Source organism: Sparus aurata, chromosome 14, assembly GCF_900880675.1.
Source record: "Sparus aurata chromosome 14, fSpaAur1.1, whole genome shotgun sequence".
NCBI lineage: Eukaryota > Metazoa > Chordata > Actinopteri > Spariformes > Sparidae > Sparus > Sparus aurata.
In genome coordinates, this window is record NC_044200.1 from 2,927,309 (window position 1) to 2,944,528 (window position 17,220).

Consider the following 17,220-nt stretch of genomic DNA (forward strand, 5'->3'; position numbering starts at 1 on the left):
GTACGTTATTGTATAGTAAACAAAGACAATCATTAGTACACTAACACCACATAAAAATCCATAATTTGTATTAAATTGGGCAAAACCTAGAAATATATTTATAAGAAAATAAAAAAGCAGTGTTACATCCTAACCAACTTAGTTGAAACAAGCTGAATTTTATATTAATTTAGACAAAAACAAAAAAATGATATAGATATTTATATCCCCATTATAAACCACACACCTAAATACATTTACAGGCTGTTATTTGGCAAATGTAGTGCAATATTAATTATGGTTAGTCAAAGAACAGAGCTCAGAAGATGATGCATTTATTTGGGCTTTATTGAATTAGTTTCACTTTATTACAGGTTAATTTGTTGATGATTACAACCTTGTTAGACCCTTATTAGACATCATTTAGAGATAATTACAAGAAATTGTACTCTAAAATAAACCAGAGAACATCTTATTTCCTAACTGTTAGACCATTATTAGTGACAAACATTTCCAGCAACATTTATTTTTAAAAAGTGGCAGTGCTATGTTTTAGTGTGAGCTTTGCTATGTCTTTTTGTAGTGTACTATTCCTGCACTGTAGACACCGGTACGTTACTATGTTATTATGTACATATACCAGGTCCTGGGTTAATACGTTGTCATAATTTTACATCAGAATCAGCAGCAGACAGTTCTAATTACATCTATTCATGGACAGTCGAGTGTTCTCAATTGATAGTTAACATCTCTTAGTGCATGATACTTTTCAGGATATTTATTTGTTTTTATTTATTTACAAAATAGCTATCTCTCCTTCTCTTGCCTCTTGCAAGTTTAGCAGAGAAGTTGTCTAGTGGCAGTAAATGTACAGTTGATGAATGAACTCTAAAGCTCCTCATATATACTGTATATATTAGGGATGAGCGAGTACAGCATTATCTGTATCTGTATCTGTTAATTATATGAATTATCTATAATTAACAGATACAGATACAGATAATGCTGTACTCGCTAATCCCTAATATATATAAATGAAGATATATATGTATCTGTACTCGGAGTGGGCGGGACCTAACCCGGAAATGGGTCGGGTTGTCTTGAAATGGGCGTGGCTTTAATATGTTATTTTAAGCATGCAATTGATATGGGTTGCTGATTAGAAAACAGAACACGTGTTGCAACAATGAATACAACACTTGCGGTTGCAATTATGAAGTAAAATGTAATGAACAAGAGTTTTCATATTCAACATAACTTTCTTTTTTTAACTTTTAATTTTTTTCAGTGTAATTTTTGAATTTTTTTTTTGGTTCTTTTTAAATTTTTTTATTTCCACACCAGGTGTGTGTGTGTGTGTGTGTGTGTGTGTGTGTGTGTGTGTGTAGCTTAATTTGTAATATTATTTATACCACTACTACCTTTATTTTTTTTATGAAATACAGCAAGAAAGTCAAAAAAACTCCGACAACCGGCAGAGAGAGGGAGAGGGGAGAGAGAGAGAGAGAGAGAGAGAGAGAGAGAGAGAGAGAGAGAGAGAGAGAGAGAGACAACTGATGGTTAAAAAAAAAAAAAAAAAAAAATCTCCGACAGGCAGAGACGCAACGCGAGTCACATTCTACCAAGCACCACGTCTGAACGAACCCACGTTTACCAGAACTCTACTGGTTAATAAGTGAGTACAAACCGAAGTAAAAACAAACTGAAACAAAAACAAGCTGAATAAACCCTAAACGTTAACAGAAAAGACCGCGAACCTGAATGACTGAGGGAGAGACAGACAGCTGTTCTGTGTGTGAGTGAGCAGAGCGGGACACAGAAACACATCTGTATGTGTGTAAGGGAGGGGCGCTGTGACTACTAGCCTATCACAGACACAGTCAGCTACCCAATGAGGATTTTCATTCAATCCGAGCACAGATATTGACTCGTATTACTCGTATACACTGGTGTAGTCCAGGGTATACGCGGGTATACGGTGTATACCCACTTATTGGTCAGTCAGCATTGCGTATATCCACTAGTGTTGTGTCGGTCGCGAACGTGTCGTTCAAACGAACACATCTTTTGAGTGAACGAAGTGAACGAAATCACTTCAAGAACTGATTTGTTCCTTTCTCAGTTCAGTTGAGCTCAGCTGCGAGCATGCCTGCCAGGAGTGGGACTGCCGCGACTCACACAGAGAACTGTGAGGACGTGATTCACATTTCGCGCTGTGATTCGTTCAGGATTCGCGAACCTACTGCATACAGAGAACTGTCGCTGAGGGACGTGATTCTCGTTCACGTATTGTGCTGAAAGGGGTGCTGTGTCACTCACTCACTCAGGGCAGAGGAGTTGATTCACGTTCAGTAACCGTACTGCTAAAATTAGTGCTGTGTTGCTAACATCCGTGTAGCATCATGTTAAGTGATTTTACTGCACAGTAAAAGTCACTCACTTTCGCGAACGTGATTCTCAGCAGGTAACGTAATTCACGTCCTCAGCAGGTCGTTCGCGAACGAGGGACGCCAGGGCGTGAATTACGTTACCTGCTGAGAATCACTCATGATTTCGCGTCGCTGAGGACGTGATTCTCATTCACGTACTGTGCTGAAAGTGATGCTGTGTCAGTCACTCACTCACTCAGGGCAGAGGAGCTGATTCACGTCCAGTAACCGTACTGCTAAAACTAGCGCTGTGTTGCTAACATCCGTGTAGCATCATGTTAAGTGATTATACTGTGCACAGAGGACACTTTCACCGTGTAATAATTTTAGTGCATGTATACCACTCAAAGCAGCGCTGCGTCTCCCGCAAATGATTGTGTACTATAGTCCGTGAACGCACCGTCCCTCAGTAAGTGAACGTGAACCTCAGGGCTGATTAATGAACTGAATGACGGATCGTTTGGCTGCTTATCAGTTCAGGGAGTTGGAGAGCACTGAACGATTTGGTGAACGAATCATTTTAATGAATGGATTCTAGAGATTCAGTACAGTAAAAAGAACTGCCGTTCCCATCACTAATATCCACTTCTAAATGCCCCCTGATACGCACGCAATAGTGTCACACCGGTGAACAACGAGGTGATTTCATCCCTCCCACTTATTCCTATGGTATTAAACCGTTTGCCCGCCCTCGCGGTGTACCAGCGTACTGAAATGGAGCGCACCTCAATACGGTAAGTATACATGAAAACCCATTGGTCAAGTTAGATTGACTGACAAGCCATCAAGCCAATCCCAGCCATTTGACCAAACCCAGTAGTCCCGGCCGCCCGAGAACTGCCGTCACTCGCTGCCGCAGACAGTGAGCAGAGCAGAGGTATCGCTGCATGAAAAGTGGGATTTTCGTCCCCGTAAATGCCCGGAAATCTCCCTAATTTTCGGCAGTTAACGACAATTTACAGCCTGTGAACGTCGCGTTCGTCTGTGCCCAGGATTGGACTGGGACAAAAATTCGGCCCTGGACTTTTTGGTCCAGACTGGGCCACAACAATCCCCGCGCAGATGCTGTGCCAACTCGGCCCGTTGATGTACTGTACATATAATCACACAAGCCCTTAATAACACTACTATACTTAATAATATCCCTTTATATTCTGCCTTGAATAAAATAAATGATGACTACACAGTATGTTGCTCATTTGCTCTTAAGAAGGATACTGGAGAAAGGATTTAAGATTAAAGAGTGTTGTTTATTTAACTCACTCATATGTGGTGGAACTGATCATGGCATTGGCAGGCTGATAGCAAGGTACTGTGGGTCACTCATAGTCATACAAATAGAGCTCCCTGTGAAAGACAGAAACAAAAGATGTTATTAATATCCATTCAAGTTGTCAAGTGTTGACTAAAATAAATGTATACTAGATAGCCAAGAAAAAAGTGTATTGCTCTTACAAGGAGGATACTGGCTAAAACACATCAGGACAGTGGCACTGGAAGACAAATGTAGGTCCCTCACAAAGCACACACTGGAACAAATATAAAGCTCTCCTCAGCCCTGTGAAAGACAGACAACATTATTTAAGTGATTTGTAATCACTGATTACAATTTGTAAATTAACAACCCAGTACTTAATATACTCATTTACAACAATATTCACAGAGTGAAATAAAATACTGTCTGGCCCTTGATGAACTGCCTGCTTTAAACATATTTTTCATAAACAGGCTGTGGAACATCTCCTCAAACAAATAGGCAGACAGAGAGAGAGAGAGAGAGAGAGAGAGAGAGCAAATGACTGAGTGAAATTATGACATTGCATGATCTTCAATCTAAAATAAAAAGTGCAAATCTATCCAAGAGATACTAGAGGTACTTGTAAGAAAAAGCTGGAATTTAGTATTAAATGTGTTTGTATATGGCTCACTGTGGCCACAGGGTGCAGTATGTAGGTTCTGTTTACATGGTTCTAGGCAGCACAACAGGTGTTTTCAACTGTTTTGTAAATATTCACCATGTTCCAATGAATGGGAACACCACCCAAAGAAGAACCATCTTTGACATTGTTTATTTTAATACTCACTGGATCAAGAAATGCTGCCTGGCCCTTGAACACCAACAAGAAGAGGGAGAACAACACCTCAAACAAATAAAGCCTGTGTGAGAGAGGAGAGAGAGAGAGCATGGGACATAATGATTGAGTCACTTTACAGTATCTTCAATCAGAGATGGTTGGATAATAATAATTGAACAATTAATAACGATAAAAGTTTTACTATTATTGTCTTACCTTATTAGATGAGCAGTTTAGTCAGCAGTGCAGTCTGCTCTGCTACTCTGTTGATCACAGTGTCTGTGTCCAGGTGCATGAGGACGTCCTTCTCAGTAGCCATCAACATGAAAGCCTCCAAGTGGTCCTGTGAGAGTGTGCTCCTGAGTCTGCTTTTAATGAACTTCAGGGTTGAGAATGTACATTCACAGGCCACCTGGGTGATAGACAGAGTGAGCAGAAACTTGTATCCAAGTCCGATGAGATGATATGCATCTGTTAGTAGGTTGAACTAGCTGAGTATCTGGTAGCAGCAAAGTGGACAGTTTTTGCAGGAAGTGCAGTTTTTGTGCACTATTTCAACCTCCTCTTCAACGTTTTCATCAAATGTGTCCCCCACTGTCCTGGACATGTACTCTTCCAGTGGTGAAGCCTTCAGTCTGTCCCACTGTCTAGCAAGATTTTTCAGCTCACACTGCAAGTTGTCTACAGTTGCCTTGTTGTTAAACTTGAGAAGACACTTACTGAGCTCTTGGAGGGCAGACTGAGGAAGACCATTGGTTCTGATCTCTGGAAAGTTTCTGGGGTCCAGAATTGCCAGGTCATTGTACAGGGTGCCATGAGAGAGAAACCTCCTGTGGATGACCTCAACTGCTGTATCCATGATCTGATTATGCACATGTACCTCATATGCTCTCTCGAAATTAGACATTGTTTCATCATGAGCCATCTCTCCAGGAATGTTTTTCACTTTTCTTCTCCTCTTCAGTGGCAGTGCAGCCTCCACTGTGAACTCTGTGTCTTTGTCCTGTTCCTTGAACCTCTCGTTTGCCCATGTAACAAATCCATCTGCAGCTGCCTTAACTGACTGGAAGTCTCTTGACATCTCCTTCAAACTGTCCTGTGTTGTCACAACCATTGCATGGGCCTTGAGGATGTCCATCCCTTTTGTTTGCAGATATTTTGACAAGGGTGTTGTATGCTCAAATATCTTGAGGAATAGCTGAGCTGTCAATATGGTCTCATACCTGAGCAGACCCTCTATGTAGCTTCTGGCTTTGACCCGTACTGGTGACTTCATGGTGTCATCTTCTTCTATGGCTGACAGTGTGAGCACCACATCGCTGAAGAGAGCATTGTCAGCATTGCCAAAGGATCCAAAGAATTTCTTCAGGGCTTCGTGTTTGGCCCACCACTGTGTCTCTCCAATTGTGTTGAGCCGTCTGTGTCTCTTGTTCAGGCTTTCATTCTCCCACAGATTCATCCTCTTGTATGACTCTCTGATAAACACAGCAATGTCGCTGAGGAGATTGAACAGTGAGCCACTTTCAATTACGGACTGAGTTGTGTCAGAGAGCACCAAATTCAGAGCATGTGCATAGCACCACACATGCACATGGTTTTGGGACTGTGAGGACAACAGAGAGGAGAATCCTTTATATGGACCTTGCATATTAGATGCCCCATCTGTCGCACTTCCAATGCACCAGGTCATGTCCAATTTAAGTTTGTCCATCACCTCTGTCAACAGATCGACAAAGTACTGTCCAGTAGACTTCTCACACTTGACCACAGCAATGAGCCTCTCATTAACAACATCAGTTACATATCTCAGAATAACTGAGCATTGATCCTGTGAGGTTATGTCTTGTGTTGTGTCAATCTGGATGGAGAACATGCCAGCTTCCTGAATCTCACTAGAAATGGACTCTTGAATGAGTAGCTTGACTGTATCTATCACTGAATTGACTGTGGTTTTGGACATACATGTGACAAGGGACCCTCTACCTTTTGCCCCAGATTGATGCAATTGCTTGCTCTGCTCAATGCATTTGCTCAGATGCTCTTCAGGATGACATCATATTTTCCAAGGAGAAGAATGATTTCTAAGAAGTTACCGTGATCTAGAGTGGGGTCTTTAAGAGTGTATGCTGCCTCATTCTCTTTGTGCCTGTAGCTAAGCCCCCTCTTGCCTATTATCTTAACTACATCCACTATACGCTCCAGAACCTGCCGCCTCTTTCTAACTTGGTTTCTGTGAGCAGACATCTGGTTGCCAGCATGCAAACTCCTAATGTCAGCTTTGCAAGCCTGTAGCATGTAGGCTTCTGCACAATCCTCGTGTGCCTTACTGCCATTATGCTCTTCTGTGGCGGCTGTGGCTCAGTGGGTAGAACGGGTCGTCTAGTGATTGGAAGGTCATCAGTTCGAATCCCGGCTCTCCCTAGTTGCATGTCAAAGTGTCCTTGAGCAAGATACTGAACCCCAAATTGCTCCTGATGAGCAGTTGGTGCCTTGCATGGCAGCCTCCGTCATCAGTGTATGAATGTGTGTTTGAATGGGTGAATGTGGCATGTGTTGTACAGCGCTTTGAGCTTTCGTTAGACTGGAAAAGCGCTATAAAAATGCAGACCATTTACCATTACCATTCTATGCGCTGCCCATAATGCTTCCAATCTGCCATTCCTGTAATGAACTGACTTTTGTCAGTGGACTTGGCAAATGCCATGCAAACGAAGCAAAACAGAGCGTGGCGTTCCTCACTGTATGAAAGCCACTTTCGAATGGTGCCATCCTCGCAGCGGAAAACTCTCTGCCATTTGGGGTTACTTGGTGATTGTTGGGGGTGATGGTTAAAAAATAGCTGAAGGGTGTCTGGGTTGGGGCGGGTGAAATAATCAATGGGTGGGCTTGGGGTCTCTGGTGAGAGAGATAATGTACTGGGCACACATCTGGACATGAAAAGTAGAGAAATAGTATGGAATAAGTTTGAACACCCCTAACATGTATGCAGATGTTTTATCGTAACAGTAGTTAATCAGTGTTTTATTAGTTTTAACTGTATGATGTGAAACGAGTCATTGTCTCCTTGTCTCTTATTTGATGTAATTTAATTTGAAAATTTCCATAAGGTGTTCAAAAACAACAACAAAAAAAAGAAAGAAAGGAAAATAAACCATAAACACTCACTGAAAAAAATATGTAAAGCATATGTGAACAAATTGGACAGTGGGCACGAAGAAAGTGTATTGATAATTAAAATACTAACTCTGGTGACCTGATTTGGGGGATGTAATTATAGGTCAAAAATTGTGAAAATAGCATATCTACATGCTCAAACCACACCACCTTGCAACATGTGAGTTTTAAGCTTGTAGATCTGCAAATGTGTGGCATGCTTTGATGAAAATATAAAATAGTGGTTAATAAAGGCAACTATCAATTAATCAGGATAGTATGTTATGCATCTGCCGTGTGTTTGGCTTGCAAGTGATATCTGAGACTCAATGTACTTAGAGCTTCATACCGTAAATTACCAAATAATAGCCGGGTTTTAATTAACCGCAGGGTCCCTTTAAACGCCGGTGCAGAAGAAGAGGTGTCCGCTGACACGGCACGTTTTTCTTCTTTGCCTTTTTCACGCAGTGTGCTGCTTTCTGTCAGTCAATATCACACTGATGATCGCCATGGCTCCGGTGCAGCAAAACAATAAAAAGTACGACTTGAAATTCAAACTTTCTGTCGTGATATACTCAGAGGAAAACTCGGGAGAAGCAGCCGCTAGACGTTTCTCTGTCGACCCCAAGCGAGTGAGAGAAACGGAGCTTGAGCGTCTGTCTGAGGAGGACAGCAACAGGACCAGGCTGCCTGCTGGAGGGAGGAAGAAGGCGAGCGAGGAGCCTGAGATAAACATGCGGGGATGAGTTATCAGCAAACAGGCACGCCACGAGAGAGTGTCCCGCAAAATGATCAAGGCGAAATAAATATACGCCATCGTGAGTTATAGCAGAGATGAGGAGTTTGCAGCAAGTGCTGGTTGGCTGAATCGTTTCCTCCGCCACAACAACTTCACTTGCAGAAGGATGCCTATGGAGCCAAAACGGTGACTTTGGCATCCAAAAAAAAAAAATTGGCATTGAAAACAAAACCAGTACGGAAAAAAGAAACATGGGATTTTTTTGTATTTTTCAATGACAATCTTCAGATTTTTTCTTCATGTCACTTTTTTTTCAGTGCCACTGATTTTCAGTTTCAACTTTCTGTCACTGTTTTGGCGTCGAGAGGGAGGGGCCTGAGGGGAGGGGCAAGTAGAGCGTGGTTTGCATATCATTTGAGAAGGTAATGGCAGCAGCCTGCGGGAAGGCGAAAAGAGAAAAAATAAATAAATAATTTTGTGTACCTTTTTTACATAACATTGGCCATTGCTGATGACATACACAGTAATTAATCTAGTATACTTTATTAAATAAATCAATTCAAGCTCACATTTAAGGGTCTATAATCAGGCTATATTGAGCCTGATCTATTTATACCAGAGATGTTCCTAAAATGAAGTTAATACCTTTTAGAAAAAGGTCACCTGGGGTAAAACTCCCCCTGCTACCCTGATTTGCATTTGTATAGCTCACAGCATTTTCATTTACATGTTAAAGCCTCCCCTAGAATCAGGGGGAGGGGGGTCATGGGGGGACAACTGCCAAGCAAGGCCCACGTCAATTTCTTGCAATTCGCGGCAGTTTTTAGTGTTGCCTGCAAATTGCCGTGTGCAGTCGTAAACCTGAACTTCCACAACAATCTTCAGTGCCGCATACTGACGAAAATCCCACTTTTCATGCAGTATATGAAACGGCTATTTAACTAGTTAATAATGTGGAATCTTGTCTGTAAATAAATAAACTATGTTTTGCTTTGTGGCATGTCAGCTAATATTAAGCAAGCCAGGTGGCAAACAAAGTGAATGCAAGCCAGGTAAAGTTAATGGTAACTGACAGTTTTCTAGAGACACCCACTGATTTTGACATTATTCAACATGATTATTATTCTTTTTGTGAGGAATGCCAAAAAGGAAGAGGTAGCAGAAGATTGACTTCTCTTTCAAGTCAAGTTGTCATGTAAGTGGAGTTATGTGACAGGAGGGAAACAGAAAGCTAGCATTCAATCTAATGCACTAATTCAAGTTTATAATAGTACATTCATATTCTTGTATTAATGCCATGTAGGTGTTCATTTACGTAACTTAAAGCTATTTGTTGGAGCTTAAAACCTTCTTTTCAATGAAGAAAATCTCCTACATCAACTCATCCCTGTTACTGCTCTCAGAAACTAGAAAAGAATAGAAATGAAGACAATGAAATGCAATAAAACTATTAAAATCTTAAATAATAAGAGGAATGAAATAATATAAAGTACAGTAAAGGCTAGGATGAAAGATTAGTTAAAACAGATTAGAACAACAAAATATATGTAAAATAATTAATAAAAAGCAGATAAAAAAACAACAAAAGAAAGGAATGTTTCCTAATCAAAATCAAGGCTGTAGAGGTTTGTTCTAAGTTTACATCAAATATTTCAACACTTCCATGTTCAGGATTATTAACATTGAGTTCTTTATGTAGGATGTTTATGAGGAAGAGAAATCCGGGAGTCAGGACAAAGGAGAGCTAAGGAATAAGGAATAGTTCACACAAAATGCCTAGTTGTCTCTCACTAGTCTGTGGGCCAGTATTGGTTTAGTAATTTCATAATCCTTCCTCCCTGAGATCAAGCAGCAGAGATTAAGTGACAATTAGCAAATACTACTTATGGAGTTTTGGGTAAACTAAATAGAGTAGTCTTACATGTCACTGTTTCTAAAACAGTTTTTCTTGGCTGCATTAAAAAAGGGCAAAAATTGAGAGTATACCCACTTCTCCAGGGACCACTACACCACTGCTCGTATAATACTCGTACTCGGCAAAAGTGCTTTATCCGTACCGGATACTCGATTCAGCTGAGTATCTGGCTTAACTCTAATATATATATATATATATATATATATATATATATATATATATATATATATATTATACATCAGTTGCGGCTGGTGACTGAAAAAATTGGGGAGGACAGGAGGAAAACCAGTCCACGGTGTCATGTTATTATATATAAGTCAACTACTTATCCCTCGTATATTCAATGAAAATTAAGCAATAAAACAGTCCCTCCAGAAAAACGCGATTATGCGATCGCATGATTCAATGCATAATCAGGCAAAGTCCGCATATTTATGCGGGGGCTGCATTTTTTCAAATACGCCGCAATTTCGCCGCATAAATTGTCGCTTGCATGGTTTCATAATCCCCGCATTTTCATTGCAAAAAAGTCACATATATCTCAGCAGAAAGTTGAAAAATGTTGCGTTTACTTCACACTAGAGCAGCCATTTTCCCCTGTTGCCATGGGAACGTTATGCAGTGACGTAATAACACGACATGAACATCGTCGAAAAGCTGCAAACCCCGCGATGAAGCCATGATGAAGCCCGCAAATCAGTCTCATTTGCCAACAAAAAATCATACTAGTTTCAAAAACCTTACAGTTGTAAGTATATTACAGTTTTTATTGATTGCTTTGAAGAAGCAGTCAACTCAAACTCCACATTTTCAAAACAGTTAACACACAGGCCGAAACAGTGGCACTCATGGTCAAAATGACTCATTTTGTTTGCAAAAGGCTCTAACCGCGCCAAAACATTTAAAATATGCAACAAAAGCTAATTTTGCCTTCAATCAACACAACTTGCAAACAAGTGTATGAGCTCTTCCAATCAACCATTACACAGTGGACAACAAAATACAAAATACAGCACTCAGTGCGAATCGGTGCACCATTGCTTGTCATTGTGACCTATTACTCTACGTAACTTTCATGCCAGTGCCATTTGTTGTCAAATTTGCCATCTTGCAAAGAATTGAATCAAGAATCAGAAATGCTTTGAGGCATTTTTTGATTCCATTGATTCTTTTTTTCGAACTGTGACTGAAAACTGAAATACTGTAAATATTACACAAAATACATGGAAACCAAAATAAAGTCTATTAGAGTATGAGAAAATAAGAAAGCTGGTAGTCTCATAGTTCACAAAACATTTCTGCAGCTTCACAGCAAGCATTTTCCTGAACATCTGACCTGTTTTAAAACATAGAAAAGAAGTTAAAGATGTAAAATATTACAGTAAAGTATAAAAATCTATTACTGTAGAGTATAAGATATAGCCACTATTGATACTCAGTCTCTTCTGTCTTGACGATGGGGCCACATGGCCTCATCCACATCACATTCATTATCCTCTCTTGCAATGAACCAAGGGAAAAATCTTCTTGCATGCCATCCAACCTTGACATTCCTCTGCACCTATTTCTCACTCTCATCTGCCTTAGACCTCTTCAATCCATGTTGGCAAAGAACAACACAGCCGCTGCACTTTTTAAGGCCTGCAGACTGATTGCTCATTGAAGATTTGTGTTTAGGAGTGTCAAACAGGTGCTTTAGTGATTTCATACTGATGTAGGTATTTTCTAATAGTTAGGAACAGATGGTTTCTGTTTGGTTACCATAGCTAAAACAATGGAGTTTGGACTGCTTGAATGACATCCGTGTTAACTGTTCTGCAAAAGGGTGGGGACAATGTGTCAATCCAATGAGAAAGGGTTAACACATTTGCAAGAGGTGTCTTGTGCTCTGCTGAGACAGTCATGATGAAAACCGAGTGGATCCCAGTTTGTTTAAGCAGGTCAACGCAATCAATAAAAACTGTAGTAGTATGTAAATTTACGCTACAGTAGAGATTGCACTTTGTGCATTGGAAGCACTTATGTTGACAGAAAATGTATGTTTTGTACAGCTACCTCTGTATTTTTTAATATTTTATTTATTCATATTTACAGAAGTTGTAGCATATTCCTTTTGTAAAGCTAATCAAGGATTTTTGCCCGCAACAATCACAAAAAAACTCTGCATTTTCTGGAAGGACTGATAAAACAATGACGTACAAGACTTCTTTAAAAAACATTTTATTAAATGGCAAAAGGCTGTTGTTGTTGGCTGTTGGTGTGTGAACGATTTCGGTCATAAACTTTCCATCACCAGGCAGAAAAACAATTCTCATTAGGATTGAGGAATGGAGAATATGGAGGGAGATAAACAACTATAAAGCGTGGGTGGGCAGTGAACCAGTTACGAACCAGAGCAGCCCAGTGGAAACTTACATTGTCCCAAATGACAACGTACCTGAGCTGATCTGGTGGAATAAGTGTGCTGTGTAGGGTGTCCAGGTGTTTGCCCATTTGATGAGTCAGTGTGCATAGTAGGGCAATTAACTTTAGAATTTTGAATGACAAAGTGTTCTTTGTGAAAGCAAGAGATTTTCTTCATTAAAATTGTGCCAAATGCAGAGAATTGTGTGTAGTGTTTTGAAAAAAGTGTGTTTTAGAACTGCAATTTGAGTATAAAGCAGGAATTGTGCTTGTAGTTTAGCAGAATTGGTTCAGGGGTTTGGTGCATGAGTTACATGTTGTGGTCATTCTGTCTCAAGTGCCAATTTTTGTGTGTAAATAATTGAGAAAAACTGTAATAATTCATGACATGAATCATTAAATAAACCATGGCAGCCCAGAATTTCCACCCTCCGATACCTTAGTCAAAACCAACATATGAATGGCATTCACACTAATTGAACTCCTGGCTAGTTCACCATTTTTGTAACCAGTGGGAATTATTTACAGTTCTTCTTGATTGTTTACACACATTTTCTGAAAGCATACCTCATGCTCTCAGAACTCTACACCCAAATCAAAAAACACACACAATGGGCAAAACCCCTCAATTCTCCTGCAAAATGAAACTTTACATTCAAAACAATGTTATTTCTTCTCAAAATGTTATTTTGTTTTCAAATGACACACACAAACCATCATATGAATAGGCATTTATAAGAACCAGCTGAACACTGATGTGCTCAGTGTAAAACACTATGATGAATGGAAAACACTTCTTCTTCATTCAACATATTGACTTAGGTCTTTTTTGTTCAGTTACACTTACTACAGTCAGTACATACACAAGTGTGTTGTAAAATATTTGAAAACATTGATTTTATACTCAGAACACACAAATACACGGTAACAGATATATTTTATTTTTCCCACAAAACAATGTACACAGTGTATATCCCAACCAACACAAAGTCGCATATACAACAATATACGGTCTACATGCAAAACAACAGAAGAACTTACTGAACACAGTTACAGTAAAAAACAAACAAAAAAAAAACTGTGCAGCATGATCTCCTCTGTTTCGGTCTGGCCACAGCACCTCATCCACATCACAAGCAATGTTTTCCCGTGCCAAGCAGCAAGAGAAACATCGCCTAGCATGGTGAATCCAGCTGTGAAAAGCACCAACTGCTATATATCCACATGCGTCTTCCATAGCTTGGAGAAGCGGTATACGCATTTGTGGATTTTGGTCATACACTTTCCATCTCCAGGCAGAAAAAAAACTTGCAGTAGGGTTGAGGAATGGAGAATATGGAGGGAGATAAACAACTATAAAGCGTGGTTGGGCAGTGAACCAGTTACGAACCAGAGCAGCCCAGTGGAAACTTACGTTGTCCCAAATGATAACGTACCTGAGCTGATCTGGTGGAACGAGTGTGTTGTGTAAGGATGTCCAGGTGTTTGCCCATGTGATGAGTCAATGTGCATAGTAGGGCAATTAACTTTAGAATTTTGAATGACAGTGTGTTCCTTGTGAAAACAAGAGATTTTCTTTATGAAAATTGTGCCAAATGCAGAGAATTGTGTGTAGTGTTTTGAAAAAAGTGTGTTTTAGAACTGCAATTTGAGTGTAAAGCAGGAATTGTGCTTGTAGTTTAGCAGAATTGGTTCAGGGGGTTGGTGCATGAGTTACATGTTGTGGTCATTGTGTCTCAAGTACCAATTTTTGTGTGTAAACAATTGAGAAAAACTGTAATTAGCTGAGCATTCTAATCCAAAAATGACGGGAGACAGATCAGTGTTCCGTACACTTAACAGTACAAAGTAGTGTTTAAAGACAGGATGGTAGGTGGTTTGCATGTTAACTTCAGCAACACCTCTACAACACAATAAATAGCCATTTTTTACAAAACATCAACACTGTTGTTTCTTCGCCCCCTTTTGATAATGTTTTTAAGGCTTTAAACTAAACTTCTGGCCATCTCTTACAAATTGCTCCTTTAAGTAACATTAATACAGGAACTGGTGTTCTAGGCATGGGGCCAACAGGAAATACACAATGACATGAAAAAGCAGAATTGTTCTTTCTTGTGGGATCAGTTAGCACTTTCTGATCACAGACATTCGCAGTACAAGACAGAACATAGCCATGTTTTAACAAATGGCCCCTGCAGGAGCAGACTATTGTATGCCTGGACATCTCCTCCTCCCCTGACATTTGCATGACAGCCCACATTCCTCTTTTGCCAAACTTCAAGCCAAAGAGGAGGGAGACTATCCCACTGAGCAACTCAACTGGTTGTTCCACCTGAAATGAGAGATGTTATCATGGTGGAAAGCCATCTATCTAGTACCTCTGATCAATACATGTAATAAGCGCAATAACACCTCCACACTTTCTCCTTACAGGTCCCCCCTGTGATGGGAGCTGCCTCTGATCAATGGCTCTTCAGTATGTTACAGTATGTATTGGTCTTCTTTTACACTGGACTATTGTTGCTGTGTGAAGCATAGTTATTGCAGAGAAGCAGTACTGGTATCGAGTGAAAGATATTAACCTTACATTTTTGGTCCAGTGGCATTAAAGGTAAGTACCTTTTCACTCCAGTTTTGACCCAGAAGATAAGAGTAGAAATCACTCAGCCATGGTGATTGAGTGACAGCTGGTATTGATTTCATGATGGCTATAAACCCAGATGCTAGAAATGTATCAGCACTTGAACCCAACAGATCGAAATTCCAAACCAATCAGCAGGTAATCTTTGTTTTATACCTATTGACTGCATTGAGAGCTTTCAGCTTCAAATCTATACAGCTCATTAAGTACATGACGTATAGCTAGAAGGAATCATGTTAAAACCTTGCACTAAAATATTCATGCCTCTGTAAGGTTGTCGTGATTCCCCACACTGCCATCTGATTACCACATTTTATACATGAAAAACATTTCAAAATGAGCTGGATTAGCAATTAATCAAAGTGCTGGTTTTGGCATTTGTCCTCGTGGATTAGCTACCCAGAAGCATGAGGCAAGTGATTAATCAGAGCTTTTACTGAGGAAGGAAAGGCTGTTTTCAGTCAGTGTTCAGGTGAAGGTCATCCGATGCAAATGCCTCTCTGTGGAAGCCAATATCAAGGTATTATTTTTCTTCAAATGGTGGATGCCATTTATAACGAGTCATGTTATGGGTGTTTGGCAGATATGTAGTACTACATGCAACATTTATAGGGAGTTTGGGATACATTTGGCTATCAATAATAATTAATAATTACACCCCCGAAGAAGGAAAATGAGCCAATTAACCAAATAAGTCTCATAACAATGTACTAAACTGTCAGTTTGTAACTTTGATTAATAATTAACTTAATAATTACAACCAAAATTACCATAACAGCTGTAATGAGCGAAGGATTTTGGAGTTCTTGACAGAGTAGGTTGGCAACAACTCTTGAACAATATTAAATATACAGCAAGAAGATTCAAAAGTCTTTTAAGTAACACAAAATGAAAACACACAATCTAACTAACATGTATTATATACGTGTGTGTGCGTGTGAAGTGATGCCAGGTTAGAGAAGATGGTTAGTTGCATACAGAGGGTCTGAGTCTGTGTGAAGCATCATTCAACTAACATCATTCATCTAACGTCAAAATAGCCGTACAAACTATCAATAGCCTGACCTGAGATCACAATAACACCCAAACAGTGGACAAACACATAAATTAAACATATGTTGATTGTAACTATGCCAGCAAGTGGTCTGTAGAAATAGCCACTTACTGTCTGTTGAACGTCCATGCTCTGTGTCCTTGTGATAATAGGAGCAAAAATAAAGTTAAGTTAGTCATTTCTTCTATCCAGGTTCAAGTCTCTGCAAGAGGATTAGTATGGTGAAATGATAAAAAAAAAAAAAAAAAACACCTGACAAAGATAAAGGAAATGTGAAAAAAATGTGTGCAGTATTGGCTTTGGAAAATGTTGGGTAAAGTAAGGTAAAACACTGGTTTGTTGTGATAAATAATACAAAAAAGTGATGTTCGAGTTAACACATGTTTTGCTAAATATTGCATTCAAATTAGAAAGCCTTTAGGTAAAACTGATATAAAGTCACAGGCTAATGGCCATCTTCCACAGTAATTCTATAATTTTAGAAGAACTCTTGTAAAGTGCACTTCTTCATCTTACATTATTACTTAATTATTATCCATTTAAAAAATCTAATCCTGCATCTGCTCTTCACCTTCACTCCCCAATTTGGCAAGTACAACCCTCTCACTGCCTGTCCTGCTACTACTTTGTTCTTTTTCCTTAGATCTGTTTCTCTACTGCTTTTGATCAAATGTCTCTGCCTTCATATATTCCCATCACACACAGCAGGTGAATGAGTCACACCACAATAACCTTTGCACTAGATAATGGTCAGTGAGAGGCAAAGGTGGTGGAGCTCTGCTCCCTGCAGTCAGGCCAAGGTCAGGACCACAGTTTGATAGGTGGCTGCTTG